At 45.6% G+C, this 16,309-nt stretch overlaps 1 protein-coding gene and 4 non-coding genes across 5 annotated transcripts in view; all 5 read left to right on the forward strand.

Moving 5' to 3' along the window:
- The window catches only part of LOC126548087 (peroxiredoxin-6-like), a 150,255-nt gene that overhangs the window by 111,603 nt on the left and 22,343 nt on the right, over nt 1-16,309 (forward strand). The gene's annotated exons all lie outside the window — the stretch shown is intronic.
- On the forward strand, nt 2,123-2,195 carry TRNAK-UUU (transfer RNA lysine (anticodon UUU)). The gene has a single exon. It is a non-coding gene; the product is annotated as a tRNA-Lys (tRNA).
- Nucleotides 2,383-2,455, forward strand: TRNAK-UUU (transfer RNA lysine (anticodon UUU)). Its single transcript has one exon. It is a non-coding gene; the product is annotated as a tRNA-Lys (tRNA).
- On the forward strand, nt 2,634-2,706 carry TRNAK-UUU (transfer RNA lysine (anticodon UUU)). The gene has a single exon. It is a non-coding gene; the product is annotated as a tRNA-Lys (tRNA).
- TRNAK-UUU (transfer RNA lysine (anticodon UUU)) lies at nt 2,894-2,966 on the forward strand. Its single transcript has one exon. It is a non-coding gene; the product is annotated as a tRNA-Lys (tRNA).

Below are 16,309 nucleotides of genomic sequence, written 5' to 3' on the forward strand. Positions count from 1 at the left end.
GCCTGGGCCAGACGGCCTCGGATCAGCGTTCTATAAATTTTTTAAAAATGAAGTAGCAGAAATACTATACCATGTTATAGCAGAAACCTACGATAGTAAACAAATGCCTCCATCGTTCAAACTAAGTCACGTAGTTCTAATTCCTAAAACCGATGAACCTTCCAAATTGCATTCAGTAGAGTCTTATCGGCCCATAAGTTTGGCAAATGTAGATTATAAGATCTTTATGAAAGTAATAGCAAGAAGACTCCAATCAGTAATTACAGCTATAGTTGGCCCACATCAAACATGCGGGATTAAAGGAAGAAGCATATTCACAAACATACATACCACCAGAAGCATACTAGAAGGTTGTGACGCTTTTTCCGGAAAGATAGCAATGCTTCAACTAGATCTAGAGAAAGCTTTCGACAAAGTCGCACATGGCATACTGTTCGCAGTGCTAGAACAAGTTAACGTAGGCAGCGTAATAAGTGAAGGCGTGAAAATGGCATATAAAAACTGTACTACTAAGCTTATCATTAACAAAAAGCTTAGCGAAGGAATCCCAGTAAGGTCTAGTGTGCGCCAAGGATGCCCAGCCTCAAGCCTATATCTTGAACCGTTCTGTTTAAAAATTCTGAACAACAAAACAATATGCGGCTATCGCTTCTTAACGCACGAAATTAAAATCCTCTCATACGCAGACGACATCGCAATCTTTTGCCGAACTCAAAAAAGCATCGAAAGTGCCATTAAGGAAGCAAAAACATTTTGCAGCCTAACTGGAAGCGCCATTATTTGTCAAAAATGCCTAGGATTCTGGCACGGTGAATGGGACGAGAGGCCGACACAATTCGAAGGTATAAGGTTTACTGATACGCCGGGCAAATACCTTGGCATTCCTTTGGAACACTATCGCGGAAACAAAGACCAATGGGCAGGTGAAATTGACCGGGTTAAATCCCAAACAACAAAATGGGGCGGACGCGATTTCTCAATCTTTACACGTGCAACTGTGTGTAATATGTTCATCGTAACAAAAGTTTTCTATATGATGCAAGTGCTTTGCATGGCAAGGATGTCTGTACAAAAGTTACACAGACTATTTGCTGTTTTTATCTGAGGGTCGAACGGGGAGCGTACTAGTCGTCTGAACTTATTTCAGTTGGTTAAAAACGGAGGGCTAGGCTTATCGCATTTATTTCTTAAACAAGTTGTTACACGGTTCTTTTTCTTGAGGCAACAGAACGATGCTTTCCTGCAGAGTATTTGTCGAGTGTTTTTGAGCCAGGCATTACCCGAATACATAGTGTCATCGTATTCTACTAATCATGTTCCATTGAAAGGGTTTATGAAAAAAGTCGTTGATGCTTTTCGTTTATTGAAAAGCCACTTTTCGACTGAATATCTCTCGGCTGTAACAAAGAAGAAATTGTGCAGAGACTTGCTTGATGTGATGTGTCCTGTGCCGATCTATCGTTCCTTATATGTGCTAGGACGAGAACGTAATGTTTTGAGTCGCGTTAAAAAGGTGCCTGTGAGAGCGTCGACCAAGACGTTTTTCTTCTTTCTTCACACCGGCACGCTCCCTGTAAAACCCTGGCTTAAAGAAAAAGGTATTTTTGTCCCTTGGAGTACTAACTGTACAATATGCAATAAGCCCGAAACCATCGATCACGTATTTTTAGACTGTTCAGATTCTGTTTTCCTGTGGGACATTTTACAAAGGACACTCAAAAAGCAACTTCCACTGACACCTCACGGGATTCGATTTCTCCCGTTTGATCAGACAGGGGACGTGCCGTGTGATCTGTTGATTATGCTGACAATGCACAGTCTATGGAAGACGCGAATGGATGTAAGACACGAGAATGTTAAATCACAACCGTCAAAAGTGTACTTCAGAGACGCTATTGTGTACGTCCGCGACGTCTACAGGACACTTCCCGATCCTCCAGAATGGCTATCTGTGTTTGATCAGTTGCTAACCCAAGAGCCGTACTAACCTAACAACACGAGACAAAGTACGAGTCTCGTTTTTAATACAACCTAAGTGTATGTATGTCGAATTCCAGCAAGAATTCCTGTCCATTGTACGAGGAGAAATCCGGCAATAAAGAAAAAAAAAAAAAAAGAAAAAACCTGAGTAGCTCAGTCGGTAGAGCGTTAGGCTTTTAACCTAACGGTCCAGGGTTCGAGCCCCTGCTCGGGCGAGACCGTAACTTTTTCCCTTTTTTATGCGTACGAAAGTTTTGAGTCATTCTGAGGTGGTGCGAGTAGCTCTTTCTCGTGGACTATTAGGCTTTTAACGTAACAGTTCAGGTTGATGGCTTCGCTTCTTTTTCTTTTCCAATAGTGCGTTTTCTATGCAGCCGAAAACTTGGGCAGCGTTACTTGTAGGCCCGAGTAGCTCAGTCGGTAGAGCGTTAGGCTTTTATCCTAACGGTTCAGTGTTCGAGCACCTGCTTGGGCGAGATTACCTCTTTCTTTTTATGCGTACGAAAGTTTTGAATCCTGAGCTGGTGCGAGTAGCTCTTTCTCGTGGACTATTAAGCTTTTAACCTAATGGCCCTACATGATACCTTAGCTTGTTTTTCTTTGCAATAGTGCGTTTTCTATGCAGGCAAAAGTTTGGACAGCGTTCCTTGTAGGCCCGAGGAGCTCAGTCGGTAGAGCGTTAGGCTTTTAACCTAACGGTCCAGGGTTTCAGCCCCTGCTCGGGCGAGACCATAACTTTTTCCCTTTTTTATGCGTACGAAAGTTTTGAGTCATTCTGAGCTGGTGCGAGTAGCTCTTTCTCGTGGACTATTAGGCTTTTAACGTAACAGTTCTGGTTGATGGCTTAGCTTCTTTTTCTTTTCGAATACTGCGTTTTCTATGCAGGCAAAAGTTTGGGCAGCGTTCCTTGTAGGCCCGAGTAGCTCAGTCGGTAGAGCGTTAGGCTTTTAACCTAACGGTCCAGGGTTCGAGCCCCTGCTCGGGCGAGACCGTAACTTTTTCCCTTTTTTATGCGTACGAAAGTTTTTAGTCCTGAGCTGGTGCGAGTAGATCTGTTTTGTGGACTGTTAGGCTTTTAACGTAACGGTTCTGGATGATGGCTTAACTTGTTTTTTTTTTTTTTTTCCAATAGTGCGTTTTCTATGCAGGCGAAGTTTGGGCAGCGTTCCTTGCAGGCCGGAGTAGCTCAAACTTGATCTTGAAAAAGCGTTTGACAGAGTGTCACATGAAATCCTTTTTTTTTTTTTTTAAAACATGCCAAGATAGGTTCTCTTCTATTGCAAGGTGTTAAAATGTGCTACCCTGGCGTATCTACGAAACTAATAGTTAACAAACAGCCTACGGCTATGATAGAAGTTAAGTCAGCACTCCGCCAAGGATGCGCCTTATCGTCTCTACTTTTTGCATTGTATGTTGAACCATTTTGCTTAAAGGTTATTAGTAGTAATAACATAAGGGGATTTGCAATGGACTCCAGAGAAGTTAAAACCTTGGCGTACGCGGACGATATCGCCATATTCTGTCGAGACAAGCAAAGCATCTCTAATGTAGTAGAAGTGGCGAACAGATTCTGCAAGGTCACCGGAAGTGCGATAAACTGGAGTAAGTCATTGGGCATCTGGCATGGTAATTGGAATGATAAAACAGAAATTTTTGAAAATATGCAGTGGACCACGACCCCTGCGCGGTACCTTGGGGTACCTCTGCAATATTATCATGATACAAAAGACTATTGGCAAGAAGAAGTAGAGCAAGTTAAAGTTAAAACAACAAAGTTTGGTGGTAGAAATTTATCGATTTTCGCGCGATCAACCGTATGCAATGTCTTCCTTTTTGCAAAAATCTGGTATGTACTGCAAGCACTGTGCATGTCAAGAATGACCATCCAAAAGATACACAGAGCATGCGCTGTTTTTATATGGGGATCCACATGAGAGAGAACACTAATTGAACATGAGAGAGCCGCACTAATTTATTTCGGTCGGTGAAGTCAGGAGGCCTTGGTTTGGAGCATTTGTTTTTGAGGCAAGTTGTCTCGAGATTTCGTTTTTTTTTTTTTTTGCGAGATCAGAAGGATCCCTTCTTGCGAACAGTGTGCCAACTACGTTTACGAAATGCGTTACCTCAATTTATCGTAAGCTCAAGAACGGCAAATGGCGCAACTCTCCGCGGATTTTTACGGGAGGTAGCTTGGTCCGTAGAATTCTTGCATGCTCGCTTTTCATTTGATTATCTTGCGATTGTTGGCAGGAAAAAATTGTATAAGGACCTAGTTGACGTTTGTATGCCTGTTCCTTTGTACCGATCTATGTATTGACCGAGCACAGGAGCAGATGTATTGAAGCGAGTGAAACGGATGCCAGTGCGATCTGGGGTTAAAACTTTTTTCTTCCAATCGCATACTGGAACTCTTCCCGTCAAACCTTGGCTGTAAGAAAAAGGCCTCTTTGTCGCATGGTCGATCAACTGCAGCAGGTGTAGAAAACCAGAGACGATCGAACACATATTTTTGATTTGCTCGGACGCACTTTTTTTGTGCGACATTCTGCAACCTACACTAAAAAAGGAGTTGCCTATCACACCGTACGCCATCCGTTTCCTTCCAATTGCCAGTGAAGACGGTGTTCCTTATGATATGCTTATGGCGCTGATTCTACACAGCCTGTGGAAAGCACGCATGGACGTCAGGCATGAAAGACTGGTTATTCGCCCAGCTAGAGAGCACTTTACTGAAAGTATTTTGTTCTTGCGCGAGGCTTGCAATGCACGACTAGATAAGCCTGAATGGGCTACCTTGTTAGATGAACTCGTCTGTCTAAAGCGGTTCTAACAATGCACTCCTGCCAAATGACGGCAGGTGGTTATATCACCAGAGCACTGTACATATCATCCTTACGCCATCTGTATGTCTGTTTCAGTTGTCAAAGAATGGCAATAAAGAAAAAAAAAGCCGGAGTAGCTCGGTCGGTAGAGCGTTAGTCTTTTAACCTAACGGTCCAGGGTTCGAGCGCCTGCTCGGACGAGACCGTAACTTTTTCGCTTTTGTATGCGTACTTTTAAATATTAGGTTTCGAAAAAGATGAGAAGCCGTAATTAGAAACGAGCCTGGAGCCGAGCATCGGCTGCATTTTTTTAGTTGGTTTTACAAGCTTCGAATAAAGAAGGCGTTCTCTACTTCAGCTCCTCTTCCTGGTTTTCAACTTATGGTGCCGTGACCAGGATATCAGATCTACAGTTGAAGACCCCTGACGATAAAGCGAGCTACCTGAAGAGGACGACCGACCAACGCGATCAAAGCGGCAACGCTGGGACAGAATCGAAGGACGATTCACGCCCTCACGAGGCCTCCGATTACCCGATTTGACGACATGGAAAGACTACGACGGAAGCGTGCTACCGTTAGAGCGGCGGTCACCGACAACGACATGACAAGTCTTATGCAAACGGAACCAACACCTTCTGGTGAGCTGACCGACCATCTTAACCTATTGAAGATAAAGGAAATTATGCTTGCGGACCTTGATAACCAAGTAAAAGAGCATGTTACCGATGATAACCTTGAGGATGAGCTTCAAAGCGTCGGACATTATCAAAAATCTATCGTCCTCGCGAAATCCCACGCTGAACGCATTTTATCCGCTCTGCAAACAGCGACTACGGACGCATCTCACGATGACTTTCATCAAGCACGCACGCACGTTAAGCTACCTAAGCTCTATGTGCCGAAGTTTCATGGTGACCCCATTAAATGGCCAGAATTCGGGGATCAATGTGAGTCTACGGTTCACCAGAACCGATATATCACAGACGTAGATAAATTGAAATATCTTCGGAGCTACTTGATGGGTAAAGCGGAAGGTGTCATCAGCGACATGTCGACAACTGACGAAAGCTATAGCACAGCTATAGAACTTTTTAAAGAAAGATTTGGTCAGAAGTCACTGATTTTTACCGACCACATGCGTCGTGTTCTAAACCTACGTAAAGTTCGTTCTTGCGAAATTTCGAAGAGCTTCAAAGGTTGCATGAAGAAGTGCAGACGCGCGTGAGATCCCTGCACAACCTTGGTGTCGAAGAAAAAGAATATGGAGGGCTTCTGAAAACTGCTATAATACAAAATCTTCAGCAAGAAATGGTATTCCGTTATACTTAGCGTATCTTTTCTTCGACAAATACAGCCGTTGCTAGTGACAGGCTAAATGAAATGCCTGTTCTTCTAGACTTCTTGAGCCTTGAAGTAAGAAACCGGGAACAGGCTATAATGCTGACTTCTTACAAAAGAGAACAAGCCTCAACCGCAAAACGACAATCCAATGAGCATTTCCAAGGTTCTGCATCTATGTTAATCGTAAAACTGACTTCAGAGAGTTGTATATTATGCGGAGTCAAAGATTGCTCGGTGGATGTCTGCCCAACGAAACTAACATTAGACGAGAAAAAAGAGAAACTACGCAAATTCGGCTGCTGTTTCCGCGGCGCTAGACAATTTCACAAAGCTAAGGAATGCCGAAGCTGAAAGAGACTAAGCTGTGCGAAATGCAAGGGACGACATTATGAATACCCAAAATGGAAGCAGAATACAGGAACGCAGACAACTGTTTCCAGCTCGTCAACAGACTCGCTAAAGTACACAGTTCCTCTGCAGACCGCCCAAGTCTGGGCTCTGGGCACTGGAAGCAAATGCTTTGTAAGAATGTTGATTGATGGTGGCAGTCAGCGCAGCTTCATCACGGAAGAATTGTCTAGGAAGCTGAAAGCCACTGTGTTAGCCGAAGAGCAGCTCACCATCTCGGGAATTGGAAACGTTTCAGCACCGCGGAAATATTATCGGAAAGTACGAGTCATGCTGCATAGCCAGTACGACTCAAACTCACTTGAAGTAGAGGCTATAGAAGTTCCCGAAATATGCCATCACTTGTCAGCATTGACAGAGACAAGTGTACTTGCAAAGTTGAACAGCAAGAACTTACGTTTGGCTGACGTCAACACAGTTCTGGTCTCGCCTGAGCCTGGAATAAGCGTCCTTATAGGTGCAGACTATTACTGGCAGCTCGTCAGTGGAAGAATTCATCGACTGGACGACTGCTTGACCGCCATCGAAACTATTGTAGGATGGACACTTCATGGAGATACCAGAAGTCCACCTAAGTTCTACAAGCCAGAAACCGTAAGGAACTTCAACATATGCCTAACGGAAGCCAATGTTTTCCAGCAATTGAAGTCTTTCTGGGAAGTAGAACATCTGGGACTGACTAACGAAGAGAGACTTTCGAAAGATAACAAACACCTCCTTAAGAACTTCGTGGAATCAACTATTAGAAACAATGGTCGCTATCAAGTTGAACTGCCCTGGCGCAGCAATTGTTCCCAGCTTAAACATAACTGGGACGTCACGTTAAAGAGACTGGAGTCCTTGCAGAGAACGCTACATCGAGAAGCAGAGTTTCAGAAGGAATATGACACTGCCATTAGGAACTACTATAACAAAGGCTTCGCTGAGAAGGTCACAAGGGACAGTACGAGTGAACATATCACGTACTATATACCACATCGAGCAGTAGTGCGACGCGACAGAACTACGACTAAAGCACGGGTGGTATTCGACGCCTCTTCTCATGCTTCGGACTCACTTTCACTCAACGACGTCTTGTGGACAGGGCCGAATTCGAACCTCAACATCCTCGACTTACTGCTGAAGTTTTGCAGCTTCAAGATTAGAATTGCCGCCGACATCGAAAAAGTGTTTCTTCAAATATCGCTGGCTTAACAAGACCGAGACGCGTTTCGTTAGTTCTGGTTTGAAGAAGGGTCTTCCAATATTGAAGAATTGCGCATGACAAGGGTTCCTTTTGACGCCTGCAGCAGTCCCTTTCTCCTTGCTGCAACTCTGCGACACCACTTCCAAATGGTAGAAGACTAATACCCTTCTACTGCCAAACTACTGAAAGATAGTTTCTACGTAGATGACTTGGTTATCGGGGCAAAGAACAACGAAGAAGTGCAGCAAGTCGTTAGCGATTGTTTCAGTATCTTGAAAGAGACATGAATGCATCTAACAAAGTGTACGACAAATTATGGGCACTTACGAAACTTTTACAATAGTACAGATGTAACGGTACAGTTCGATCTAGAAAAAGAATGAAGATTCTTGGTCTCGTTCGCGATACCAACAAAGACATATTAAAGCCATCACTAACGAAGATGTTGGAATGATTCAACGAACAAAGGGTTACGAAGAGCCAGATCTTGAGCTTCGCTTCACTCATGTACGATCCCTTTGGATTCTTAGCGCCGTTCGTGCTGGTAGTGAAGCTAATTATACAAATGCTGTGGTTAGAGAAATACACCTGGGATGCGCCACTTCCTGGATCTCTCCTTATAGAGTGGACAGCGTGGACTAAAGGCCTCAGAACTGTTAATAAGCTAGAAGTTGAGAGACATTTTGGTCAAACCCTCCTGTATAAGAATGTGCAGGTTACAATCCACGCTTTTAGTGACGCTAGCCCAGTTGCGCACGGCGCCGTGCTTTAGCTTCAAGGCAGCCACAACAGTTCAGCTACTACTAGCCAAGTCAAGAGTCGCACCTATAAAAAGATAACTGCGCCAAGATTAGAACTGATTAGCCCTCGTTGCAGCTCTACTAACTGCAACAGTGAAACATGCCCTAAATCTAGAGGGCATTGAAACAGTTATGTGGACAGATTCTATGATCGTAATTCATTGGCTACGCCGTTCAGCGAAACGCTGGGAACAGCTCGTACCAAACCGAGTTACGGCGATACTCTCCCTAACTGATTTGAACATGTGGAGACATTGTCCGAGTGATCAAAATCCAGCCGATTTATTGTCAAGAGGATGCAATGCGGAGCAGCTCTTACAAAGTTCAATTTGGTGGAAAGGACGAAACTTTCTCTACACTGAGACGACAATCGACGAGCCCTGCTACACCGAGGATACAGTCGAAATAGAAGAAAATACCTGTACAGCAGCAGCAATTCAGGATACAGTCGGCCTAGAAGAGGAAACTACGTGTTTGAAAGTAGCTGCTCGACCAGTGCTTGCAATTGTAAACATCAACGACTACAGCTCTTATAACCGATTCATGGATGTAACTGCGCTGCTACAACGATTTTCTAGAAATTGCAGGTACACAGACACCAGACAGAAGGCATCTTTAGACGCAACTGAAGTACAAGAGGCTAAAATTTATTGGATCCGTCGAACACAAGATAAAGTATTTGGACCGGATGTCAACAGAATGGACATTACACTCCAGCGGTTCAGACCATATCACGACGAATTGGGGCTTCTTCGCTTGGGAGGTCGTCTTCAGTTCAGCAACCTCCGGGAAAGTTCCAAGCACCCCATTCTGCTTCCTGCGTCAGACACATTCACAATGTGGTTGATCAAGAAGAAACACCAACGACTTTTACACGCTGGACTCAGTTTTCTTTTGACTGAACTGAGAGAAAACTTTTGGATAATGAGGGCCAGGCAGGTTGTAAAGAAAGTCATTCACGAATGCACAGTCTGCCGGCGATATTCCTGCAAGCAATACTCGGAGTCCTTCGCGCCTCTGACAGCTGAACGAGTTCAGCCTTCTCCACCGTTCGAAGTCAGTGCTATTGATTTTGCCGGACCACTTCTACACAAATATAACGGAGGACCAACGAAGAAGTGTCATATGTTCATCTTCACATTCGCAGTCGTCAGAGCGGTTCATCTGGAGCTTGTCACCAGTCTCACTTACGACAAATTCCTGCGAGCATTTAAACGATTTGTCGCACGACGAGAAATTTGTAAGATAGTATATTCCGACCATGCTAAGACATTTAGAAAGGCCTCAAGGTAGATCCAGCGACTTTATGAATTAATGAATCACGGGAAGAACAATCGTATTTCGGAAGCCACAGGATTTTGGGAACGACTCATTAGATCTGTGAAGTCTACATTGAAGAAAACACTGGGAAACAATTTCTTTAACTATGAAGAACTTTCGACCACGCTCTATCTAGTTCAAGCGATGGTAAACTCACGACCGATAAAACTTGTGTATCCAGAAGCCTCTTAACCAATGCTGCTTACGCCAAGTGATTTCCTCATAGGCCAAAGATTGACTATGCTTCCTCCAGACTTGTCGAACACAGCAACAAAAAAGACATCGTCGTCACGCGAAGTACATCAGCGAAGATGGAAACACAGAGAACATGTGTTAAACATGCTCTGGAACCGGTGGCGACGTGAGTACCTCCAAGAACTTCCTTCAGCTCACATTAATGAAACTATATATGCACTCAGAATCAGTGAAGCTTGGAGGCATAATACTGATAAAAGAATTAAACTCCCGAAGACAATTGTGGACGATGGGGCAAGTGACAGAATTATTTCCGGGCAGCGACGGCAAAGTTCGCTCATGCAAAGAACGCACTTCTAGTGACAACACGTTGCGCAGGCCGGTACAGATGCTGTACCACCTAGAATCTGCTGGACAAGCTCCGTCTTGAAAAGAAACAAGCATACACAAATTGTTCGGCCGGGAGCTGTTGTTAAATATTATGCTCCGAAAAAGACGAGAAGCCTAAGTTAGAAACGAGCGTGGAGCCGAGCGCGCGCCTGCATTTTTTTTAGTTGGTTTTACAAGCGTCGAATAAAGACGTTCTCCACTTCGGCTCCGCTTCCTGGTTTTCAACACGTACGAAAGTCTTGAATCCTTCTGAGCTGGTGCGAGTAGCTCTTTCTCGTGGACTATTAGGCTGTTAACGTAACAGTTCCGGTAGATGGCTTAGCTTCTTTTTCTTTGCCAATAGTGCGTTTTGTATGCAAGCGAAAGTTTGGGCAGCGTTCCTTGCAGACCCGAGTAGCTCAGTCGGTGTAGTGTTAGGCTTTTAACCTAACGGTCCAGGATTCGAGCCCCTGGTGGGGCGAGACCGTAACTTTTTCCTTTTCTATGCGCACGAAAGTTTTGAATACTTCTGAGCTGGTGCAAGTAGCTCTAACTCGTGGACCGTTAGTCCTTTAACGTAACGGTTCTGGATGATGACTTAGCTTCTTTTTCTTCCAACAGTGCGTTTTTATTGCAGGCGAAAGTTTGGGCAGCGTTCCTTGCAGGCCCGAGTAGCTCAGTCGGTAGGAATTCTGCTTCCGGCCACCAAGTGTGACGGACTTATGATGGCGGGCTTCGTGGCAGCGGCTTCAGCGGCCAGTTCTGGCCCCGGTAAGAGGGCTATGGAACAGGAAAACGACTACCAGGTTCTTCTGCGAAGTCTTCCAACCAGGCGTTAATTTTAAATACAGTTTTTTTGCACGCGGATATCAGGGCCGGCCCGTACCGCGTGGACGATTTTCGAGACCCAATAGCTAGGCAATCGCTGCTCTCGGATGTTATCGCCCTGAGGGCGTATCGGTGAGCCATGTCTGGGCCATCACGCTGAAGGATGCGAATGCCGTTAAGAAGATTGCAGGCGTCGGTGAGCTGCGCGTCAAAGAACGCCGCTGCTTGGTTATTGACCCGGCGAACCAGGACGTACGTCTCAAGCTCCATTGGCTGCTTCACACCGTGCCGGACGGACGAGGACATGCGTGTCGCGCTTGCACTGTACAGAAAGGTCTCCGAGGTAGCCCGGGAGCGCTGGTGTGTGCTGAAACGGATGGTTATGCTGAAATTGAAAGCTGGTGTTAAACTGGACGACTTTCCGCACCAGCTTAACGTTGGGGGGGGGGGGGGGGGGTGTTGGCGCTCGTCGTTGTACCTGGAAGGCCTGCGTTATGTCTTCGCTGCCGAGGTACGGGACACATTCGTCGGGAGTGTAAGGTCCCGCTATGCGGAGCTTGTCGGTGTTCCGGTCACGAAGACGGTGATGGCCCCCGTACGTATGCGAGCATCGCCGGGCCTGGAACCAGTGGAAATGCCTCGGAGCATTTGATGGATGAGGCGGACGCTGAAGAGGCAGCAAGGACAACTGGGAAAACGGCGACGAAAGATGGCCCTTCGTTTACGCCTCTGGTTAAGCAGAAGACGACGACAATGTAGACGTCTCCTGCAGTGGTGGCATCTCAGCTAGTGCAGCGTGACTCCGAAAACGACGGCGGTCACAGTGCGGTGGCCGCTACGAAAGTTTCGTTGAAATCCCCCGACAGCGTGAAGCCTCGCATTGTCGACGCCATGGGCGCCGACGATGAAGCGACTGTCCTAACCGCTGGAAAACGGTCCCACGAAGAGAGCGCCGGTGCGAACCTGCAGCCTGGTGGTAGCAGTGGGGAGCCGCCGCCAAAAACCACAGGAAGTCGACGTGCGTCGTTGAAGCCGCGGCGAAACCTTTTGGCCGAGTCGTGGCAGGCGGGTAAACCGCCTCCGTAATTTTTTTGTGTGTACCGTTGAATGTCAGCGTCGGTTTGCGTCCAGCGACATAGTGTTTTCGGCTCACACTTTGTGTATGCGTGCATCTAAAATGGAGGATGCGACGTGGAAGTGCCTCAGACCATTTCTAGACAACCACCAGACAACCCTTTGGGTGGCCAGACAGACATACGAAACATCATTGCGGAACATCAGTCAGGAGAGTCACATGGTCGACAGAGGTAGGCACCATGCGGATCGGGCCCCTTTTTATTACGTAAACGTATGGTAGTTGAGCTAAGAGCCCCATTGCGTGTAGCAACTTTGAATGTTAGAGAGCTGGGAGAACGAAGGTGGCAATGTCAGCTTAATCGCCTGCTTCTTGATAATGATCTTGACCTAATAGCTCTGCAAGAATCAAAGATATAGTCACAATAACATCCTGACTGCATGGTGTCTCCTCTCCGCGCCAACTTTGAAGTATGTGTCACTCCATTGGGGCTTCGGGTGGATGCCTTCTCTTCATTCGCAACACATTAGGTATAAGTGTGGAGTCTGTATTTGCATGTGAAAGTGGCAGCCTCTTGGTTGATGATTTTTCTTTCTCGAACTGGCGCGTTGTGTTTGTTTATGCCCCCAATGTTGAAAATGAGCGTAATTTTTTTTATTCCATTGAGCCATACTTGAATTGTGACAAGGTGTTGCTTCTATTGGAAGTCTTTAATTGTCTGTGCTGCTACTGACCGAGTGAAGTGTAGACCAGCGAGGAACAACAGCGCTTAATTGTCGACTAAATTTGTGCACGATTATTTATTGGAGGACGTTGGAAGTGTGTTTTCGGCTGGAACGCGGCCTGAATGCACACACTTTCAACGGGACAGTCACGCAAGATTAGATAGGCTGTATGCTTCTGCTAATCTCGTGTGACTATGCACTGCCTATGATGTCAAACCTGTGTCGTTTAGTGATCATTGCCTTGTGAGTGCGACTTTTGGAACGAAGGGAAGGAAATCACGCTTTAATTGGTGCCTTTGGAAACTACATGAGAAAATTTTAGGCGATGAAGAATTTGTCAAGGAAATTAAAAGCGTTCTTGATGGTGTACTAGCAGCGCAAACGGACTGCTTTGCAGTTGAATGGGAAAGCTTCAAAAAACGAATAAAGTTCAAAGCAATAGAAAAGAGTAGGGTAATTCGGTATAAACAGAAAGAAAAAGAAAAGGAACTTCGCGAACAACTCGAGTACTTGGTTAGCATGGAAACCAATCGGCCAGGAAATTTTAGTACAGAAATGAAAGACGTGAAGTGTCAGATCGAAAGAATTGACACTGACAGGTACAGAGCAGCAGTTATATGCTCAAGGAGCCATAACTTGTGCGCAGGCGAAGCGCCTACAAAACGGGCGCTATCAGATGAAAAGAGGTGCGGTACGCTTTCCAGAAGGAAATCAGGCAAGTAAGATACGAAGGGCACATTACAAACGACCCTAGTGATAGTCAGCGCGCTATTACGGAACACTTTGCTGAACCTTTTAGCAATAGGCGCGAGCATGCGCAAGGGTTTGAAGTGAATGTTCTACGACTAATGCCAACACTCGACGATGATGTAAGGGAGCGTCTTGAATTGCCTATTACTTTGGAAGAGATCGATAAAGCAATAGATGATCTTCCGTCTGGAAAAGCTCCGGGGCCAGATGGGCTGAACGCTGCCTTCTATAAAGCCCTTAAACATTGTTTCTGAGTTCTTGTTACATGTGATAACAGAAGCCTGTGAACGTAAAAAGGTACCATTGTCCTTTGGTATTTCACACACTGTACTTATTCCCAAGTCTGATGATCCGGAGAAAAGAATGTTAGTGAGTTCCTACACACCTATCAGCCTCACTAATGTTGACGACAAGATGTACATGAAGGTACTAGCCAGACGACTTCAGAGTGTAATCGATAAATTAGTAGGGCCGCATTAAACCTGTGGCATCAGAGGTCGCAGCATTGCAGCAAATATACATGTGGCCAGAACCGTATTGGAATGTGATGACGCCCTTGGAAGCCAGGTAGCTATGATACAGCTGCACTTGGCAAAAGCGTTCGACCGCGTTTCGCATGATATTCTTTTCTGTATTCTAGAGCATGCTAACCTGGGTAGTGTAATAGTAGGAGTAAAAATGGCGTGCGCAAATTGTATGACGCGTATTATAGTTAATGGTGACCTTACTGACCGCCTCGCAGTGCGTTCTTCGGTGAGGCAGGGTTGTCCGCTCTCTCCCCTGCTTTTTGCAGCGTATCTAGAACCTTTGTGTCTGGCCATTCTCAACAGCGATTACGTCACGGGTTTCAAGCTGCAATCTGCTGAGGTGAAACTTCTTGCGTATGCGGACGACATAGCGGTATTTTGCACGAGCAGAGATAGCATTTGTGAAGTTATGAACATTCTGGAAAGGTTTTGTAACCAGAGTGGATGTCAAGTAAACTGGGAAAAAAGCTCTGGATTTGGCACGGTGAATGGGATATTACACCGGAATTTTTCTCGCGGCTGCAATGGTCTCCCATGCCAACGCGATACCTTGGTGTGCCCCTAGAATGTTATCGCGATCCCAGCCCACTTTGAATGAAGAGACGTCAAGGGCGAGAGAAAGCGGGAGCGTGGCAAGGAAGGAATCTATCTTTTCGCGTGCCTTTGTCTGCAATGTCTTTCTCATTTCTAAAATATGGTACCTCATGTACGTGTTGCGTGCTTCGCGGACCTCTATTCAAAAATTGCATCGTGTATATGCGGTATTTCTTTGGAAGTCGACCTGGGAAAAAGACAGGAGAACAAACCTGTTTCTTTCAGTTAAGAGTGGAGGCCTTGGACTGGTTCACTTGTTTTTGCGTCAAGTGGTATCATGCTTTATTTTCTTCCGTGATCAATGACGCCTTCTTAAGAACGGTTATACAGGTGCGATTGCAAAGGTTACTCCCAAGAAGCATACTGTCGTCTCGTGAAAACATGTGCGGTGCTGTAACTGAATTTTTGCGCGAGGTTGTGCTTTCTTATAAGTTGTTAGAAGTGCGTTTTTCCCCAGACTACTTGCACAGTGTTCCCAAGAAAAGGCTTTATAAAGATATCGTGGACACCATGCTGCCGGTGCCTTTGCACCACGCTCCTTACTGTGGAGGCCCAGGGGAGAATATATTAACGCGAATGAAGAAGATGCCAGTTAAGCCAGGAGGGAAAACATCCTTTTTCAAGTTACACTCTAATACACTACCTGTCAAAACAAGGCTTGAAGAAAAGGGAGCCCGCCGTGGTTGCTCAGTGGCTATGGTGTTGGGCTGCTGAGCACGAGGTCGCGGGATCGAATCCCGGCCACGGCAGCCGCATTTCGATGGGGGCGAAATGCGAAAGCACCCGTGTACTTAGATTTAGGTGCACGTTAAAGAACCCCAGGTGGTCGAAATTTCCGGAGTCCCCCACTACGGCGTGCCTCATAATCAGAAAGTGGTTTTGGCACGTAAAACTCCACAATTTAATTTTTTTTTAAGAAAAGGGAATCTTTGTCCCTTGGACAACGAACTGTCTGTTATGTAAGAAGCCAGAGACAATCAAGCATGTTTTTCTAGACTGCTGGGACGCAATATTCCACTGGGACGTCCTACAGAGAACTATCAAGAAAGAGTTAACTCTAGACCCTTATGGTATCAGGTTTTTACCGGTTGATCACGAAGATGTACCCTGACTTGCTCATGCTTCTTGGCCTCCACAGCTTGTGGACAACACGTATGCAAGTAAGGCATGTAGACATTAATACCTGCAGTGCACGTGAAAACTTTATTGAAAGCGCTGCTTACCTTAGGAAATATATCCAGGCACAGCATGACCCACCTCAGTGGGTAGCACTTCTTGATGATCTAGTGAAGTTAAAGAAATTTTATCTTAGCTCGCCTCAGCTCAAGTGTAGCTGAAGTGTTTTATTGTTTGTGACTTTTTCGTTTCTCATGTGAACTTCGGAAAT

Source organism: Dermacentor andersoni, chromosome 1 (assembly GCF_023375885.2).
Source record: "Dermacentor andersoni chromosome 1, qqDerAnde1_hic_scaffold, whole genome shotgun sequence".
Lineage (NCBI taxonomy): Eukaryota > Metazoa > Arthropoda > Arachnida > Ixodida > Ixodidae > Dermacentor > Dermacentor andersoni.